Below are 6611 nucleotides of genomic sequence, written 5' to 3'. Positions count from 1 at the left end.
CTGGTTCGGCCTACTTATCATGTATAAGTGCCTATCATGTTTGTTATATGGCAAGAGACTCATCATTCCATCTTATTTACATCTCATATAAATAACTTGGGAACAAACATGATTACAATCTTTCTGGATAAGTCATGTCCTTATTATGAAGTATCCTCAATTGTGACCTATTCATGATACTTTGTGCTAGAAATACTGTCACTCATATTCTTAACAACTTAATAATAGAATTTCTAACAAAATATCAATGGACCTTTTCTATTACACATAAATATAAATGTAAACGGAGAAGTGAAAATGCCTTTTATTAATAAAATATGTACAAGATACATACTAAATGATGTGCTCTAAGGCATACTACTAACTTAAAGGAGTTGTTTCCTTTAGCTCTAGGTTCCACTTGTTCTTTAAGTAACTCCTGCTCTTGTGGGAATTCTACTAGTAAGTCATCTTCAAAGGAATTTTGTTCCTTGAAGCTCAACTTCTTCTCTAGGTTCAAATTCCCATGAAGCTTCTTCATTCTCCCAACTTTGTTCATATAATTCCTCATCATAAAGTGATAGCTCATTGTTCACCATTAGTTTATCAAAATTTTCAAATGGAGCTATCACCTCTTCGAGTCCCACTCTCCTCTCTAATTGTAGCTCGAATGGTTGGTGTGAAATATTAGGTTGATGAATGCATGGAGGATATTGGTGACTCCAACCCTGTAGTGAAGGATCCCAATGCCAATGGTAATCAAAATCTGCCATGTCATTCAACAAGTGAATGGTATCCTCATGGTTTCTTTGAAGAATGTGATCACTGGTAGCCTAAGCTCCCTAATCTACCCAATTCCTTGTCACTTCATCTAGACCATTGTAGAAATTGAGAGTGAGTTCATAATTTGAAAGATAATGAATGGTAAATTGCTCTATCAATTCATTGAATCTTCTCCAAGCATTGTAAAATGGTTCATTGTGTTGTTGAATAAAACTTGTGAAAACCTTTTGATGAAACATCTCAATGTACCTCACAAGAAAAACAAGCAAAAATAAAATTAGACAAGAAATAAACTATAAAAGAAATTAGAATGTCTAGAGTAATCAAATCACTAATCGTTCAATATCAAGCACGGGGCCCTGGCAATGGCGCCAAAAACTTATTTCGCTGGTTTTACAACCCCGCAAGTGCACAGATCGCTAACAAGTAATAAAGTGATGAGCAGAGTATCGTTCCCATGAGGACCGAGTTGAGTACCAAACTATAATGATTTTAATTATCTAGACGATCGAATTATAGAGAAATAATAATTATATCTAAATTGAAAGAAATAAAATCTAAACAATTAACTAAAATAAAATACTATTGGGTAAAGGCATTCTAGAGCTAGGGGTTCACACTTCAATCAATTATAGAATCAATCTGATTCATTCAATAAATGGAAGATTATCACTTTGATGGAAATTAATCATAAGTTATCTTAAGTCCTCTCTCAAGGCACTTAAGGTGTATTTTAATTAACATAAACCCTACTTTCGTGGTGATTAAATTAATTAAAACCCTTTAAGATCTTTGATTAATTTTGGAACTCCACAAAGGTCAGCAGCCTATCTCTAAGGTCAGATTTCCTAGGTTCAAAATCCTAATTTTCTAATATTAATCTTCACCTTTCAATCCTTCAATTAATATCTGTAATCAATACTAAGTGGGTACCAACACATAGCATGCATTAAGATCACAAGAGATTGAATCAAATAATAAAATACCCAATATATTAAATAAAATCAAACCAGATCTATAATAAAATTGAGAGTGCTACACCCTAACCCTAGACTAAAGAACCTACTCACCCATTGTAACACCCCGTTGCATAGCCTAGTATATTTCATTGTTCCAGTGACCGGTGTCGGTCCGGACAATTATTGGGATTAGGGCCACACTTAAGACAACTTGAGAAGCCATAAACATAAATAATTAGTAATGTTTAATTAGTTAACTAAAAATAAGAAAAACAGAACATATGAGGTTAAACGAGCCGAGAGTCACAGCGATGAGTGACCTCCTCGGGAACGACTGCGAAGTCATTTTAAACTCAAATTTCGAACCGTAAAAAGTGATGCTGCGGTCCTTAGGACCCTTATGGACATAGTGGAAAAGAGAAAATCACGAAAAAGAGCTATTAAGTCAGTCAAATAATTAGGTTAGGGAGCCGGAAGAAATATTGGATTATTTGCAAACCGGGATGAACCGGCGAGGGTCAATTTGGTCAATTGACCCGAGTGACTCGACCTAATCACAAATAAAATCGGAGAAAAGAAAATTTCGGAATCGAGAATTAAATTAAAGAACTAATAGAAAAAAATAAATAGAAAAAAAAAAGAAAAGAAAGAAGTTAGAAAAGTCAAAGGTGATGTCATAAAAGAATTAATTAAATGAATTATTAAATTTGGACTTTGTGGTCTTCCATAAGCAAAATAAAAAGAAAAGAAATTGGTTTTTTTTTCTTCTTCATTTCCGTCAACCTTCATCTCCTCTCTCATCTCTCTCTTTTTCTTAACTCTCCATCTCCACAAACTCCATTAAAGCTCAATTTTGAGCTTGTATATCATAAAATTTCACCATAGAAAAATTAGCCACCATAGTTAAAGCTTATTTAGGCAACTTGAGAAGAGGATTGAGCAAGAAAGAAAGAAAGAAAGAAGAACAAAAGTTAGGGTTTTGAAGATTTAAGAAAGGTTAGTGTGTTAACTCATTATATTACTTCTTTAAATGCATATGCAATGGTTGACATGAGCTTAGAAGTTATGAAATGAAATAAAAACATGGGAGAAGGACCAAACTGAAATTTGGGCAGCTTGAGAGGAGTATGATTTACATGAATTTGATGCATTAGAATAAGTTTAAAAGCTTTGATTAGTGAATGGTTAAGGTTAAGTGCACTAGTTGTGATTTAATGCATGAGATGGAAGAGCTAGGGTTTGAATGTTAGGGTTTTGAGGTAAAATTTTGGAGAAATGCATAAATGATATCTTTGACCAATTGTGGACTGAAAAATGGTCAATAATGACCAAATAAGTTGTGTGGGAATGGTAGGAAATTAAACCAAATTCGTAGGTCAATGGTCATGCTGCTGGCAGCATGACCAAACCCACTTTGAAGGACCAAAACTCAAATTTTACAAGTCCAATTGATATGCCACCAATTGGAGATGAAAATAGACATAAAAGAGCACAATTTTCATTAAGGAACCATGGCAAAAAACTGACCAAAACTTGGTGAAACAATTGGCCAAAGTGAGTTGATAGCAGGCTGCCACTGCACTAAACTGACCAAATGAACAGTAACTGTTCATTTGGTCATAACTCGAGTTAGACAGGTCAAATTGACCTGAAATTTGGCCAGGGGTTAGAGGGCATATAGATCTAAAACTTTCATGAAGAACATCACCCCAAATTATGCCATTAACCCATTTAGATTATTGAGCAAATTTAGGCTACCAAACCTGCGACTCTGCACAATTTTCATTGAGCAGCAATGTTTGGATGGCTATAACTCTCTCTAGAAAACTCAGATTTAGGCGATTCTTGAACCGATGGAAACCTAAGACATAGTACAACATTTCATATGAAGAAAGTGAGACCAAATTATGAACTTAACTTGATCAAATTATTGACCAAAGTTGGACCAAAAATCATCGAGACCAAAATCTCAAGATGAACAAGACATGTAAGCGAGAAACTTATTTTAGCCATAACTTGAGCTAAAAAACTCCGATTGAGGTGATCCAAAAATGAGAATACACTTAAGACAATAAGGAACATTTTCTATGAAGAAAGTTTTGTCAAATTCCAACAGTAGATCGACCAATGGAACAGTGCAACTTCGGAGAACCAAAACCGAAAATTGGCAATTTTGCCAAAATGACCTAAGCTTTAAACAAATGACCAAAACCAACAAGTTTGGTGACCAAAATGTGGTATGTGGGTGAAGTTGGAGTTCCCATACCCATTAAGCCTTAGAAAGTCAATAATTTGACTTGAATAGTGCAGTGAATAGTAACCCGAAACACAAAATTTCGAGAACGTCGAATTTAACACGTTAGAGCTAGGTAAATGTGAAGTTAAGTTTATTTTGGATTTATTTTAAGTTTTAGTACTGAAACATTGAAAAATTTCGTGTTTCAGTGGAAAAGAATATCGGGACAGAACCCGAGGAGTCGAGTCAAGGCCAACAGGCGACTCGTTTGAGGTTTGTGCACAACATATACTTTCATAATCATCTTTTGCATATCGTTTTGAATAATGTGAAATATTGAATTATGGCATTCTTATGATGTTTGATTTAAATTGTGAAAGTTATTGTGTATATTTGAAATGAAAATGTTTAGCAAATTGTTAAGATAAGTTTTGAAACCACAGTATCATGACCATATATTTGAACACCTCACTAGCACGACTAGTGGAGGTAATTAGTTTCGAATTTTGATTCCTTCTCTGGAGAAGTGTTGAGGTGTGCCAGTAGAAGAGGATGTGAATGGATATCCATATATTTGAGCTAGCTAGCCTTGTGATATGATTTCTCTTTAGCTTCTGGCTATTGAGATTCATGTGATTTCTCTTTAGCCTCTGGCTATTGAGATTCTATTTGTTTCGAATGGCGTGATCTAACTGTGGGGGTTTATGAAATGTGTTTTGATACTTTGAAATGAACTTGGTTTACATGTAAAATCTCACAATGCATGATTGTATTTAATTTTCATGTTTAGCCAAATTTTTGAATGAATGTGCTTTAAGTTTTGCATAAAGATTATTTTAGTATATTGTGCACCACTGAGTCCTAGTACTCAGCGATAGCTTTTATTCTTTGTCGCAGATCTGAGAGACTAGAGGAGCAGCAGACTGAGCTGCTGAGGTGTGTGAAGTCATCAGCTTGAAGCCTTTGGGTATAATTTATACCCTAACTGTAAATATTTCTTTTGATGTATATATTGCACATAAATGTATGGACATGTAAAAATGGGTCTTGAGCAGCTTGTACACAAATTTGTATGAAGTTTGTAATAAGGTTTAGTTTGTGTTTCTTTTGATATAAATTTGTAAGGTTGTGTATAAATTATTTTGTTTTTAATGAAATATGAATGATATTGATTGACAGTATTTTGAGAACTATTGAACTTGTGAATTTTGAGAAATTGATTGAGTTTGATTGTGAAACCGAAGTATTCGTTGAGAAAAACTTTTAGAAGTGCTTTTTACAGGTATTCGAAGAACGGTTTTCTCAAAATACAGAGGAAACTCTGTCAAAATTTTTATAAAATTTGTGAAAAACTAAAATGGCCAAAAATATTAATTAGTTTTAATTTCAACTAAATGTTTTTAATACTTATTAGAAATGCTCACCACTTGTCAAAGATAAGAAAATTGTTTTAAAATCCCTTGTAGGGTACTTAATGTGTTATCGGTAGGTGAAGTTCGGTAGTTCATTAGGTATTCTACGGGATCATGTTATGCCTTACAGAGGGGTAAGGTGTGACACCCATGGTGAGTTTTACAATCAAGTCTATAAAAAGTTAAAGAGAAGACATGAGAAGAAAATAGAGTAAAAGAACTCAGAAAGAGAGTTACAGCTTTGGATTTTGGAACTTCAGCTGAAAATCTCTTCTAGCAATCTTGCAGATCTTGTTTCTCCCTTGCCTCCCTTGAGGTTGATGTGCCTCCTTGAATGTAAATCGGCTCTTGAATGTTAATTCTCCTCTTTAGATGTAAATTCTCTCCTCTTCCTCAATTCTTAACTTATTCTATTTATATCTGGTGTAAAAACCTTAATTTCAAGGTCCTAGAAGTATTAGGAGTCCATCAGGGTCGAGTTGAAGCGAAGGAAAGTCGCATCAGAATTGCTGTCAGGGGTATTTACATAGCCCGTGTAACTTTCTACCACTCTTGTTTTTCAATTTTTCTTTGTCCAGAAGGTTGCACGGGGTCCAGAAAGTTACACGGGGCAAGTTACACGGTCCGTGTAATGTTTTTGGCACTGTATTCTTCACGTTTTGACCTCCAAATCTCTTTCAAACTCATCTTTGATTTTAGGACCACATAAAAACACCTGATAAAATATAAAAATCAATGAATTGAGTTAGATTAACATGTTTTCTAAAATAATAATGAAAACATATAAAAATAAACATAAAAGGATACTAAATGCTAACAAAATGCAATGCATGTTAACCTTAAATGTCTATATAATTTGATGCAATCAATAGATGGTACATGAAGTGAAATAAAAATATGTTATGAACCCTTAATAGTACATAGCATGAAATAATAAAACTATAAGTGCTTAATAATACCAATTTGCCTAAAGTATACATAGACTTATGTATATAGTTGAATTGATTGGTATATCAATTAGGGACTACAAATAGCAGTACTGCCTACATGAATAATCATTGATCGATAAAATATGTCTAATATGATTTTTCTACAGGCTATATGCCTGCCCATTGGCCATTGAGCCTAGTTTTATTTCTGGCTTTAAAAGCCTGCCCACTGGCCTTGTGCCTGACATGACAGATATATATATGATAGACATATGAATGTTTAACTTGAATACTCCCGTGTATCTAGTATTTA

The sequence above is a fragment of the Hevea brasiliensis genome, chromosome 3, assembly GCF_030052815.1.
Source record: "Hevea brasiliensis isolate MT/VB/25A 57/8 chromosome 3, ASM3005281v1, whole genome shotgun sequence".
Taxonomy (NCBI): domain Eukaryota; kingdom Viridiplantae; phylum Streptophyta; class Magnoliopsida; order Malpighiales; family Euphorbiaceae; genus Hevea; species Hevea brasiliensis.
Note: the sequence above shows the minus strand (reverse complement) of the source record.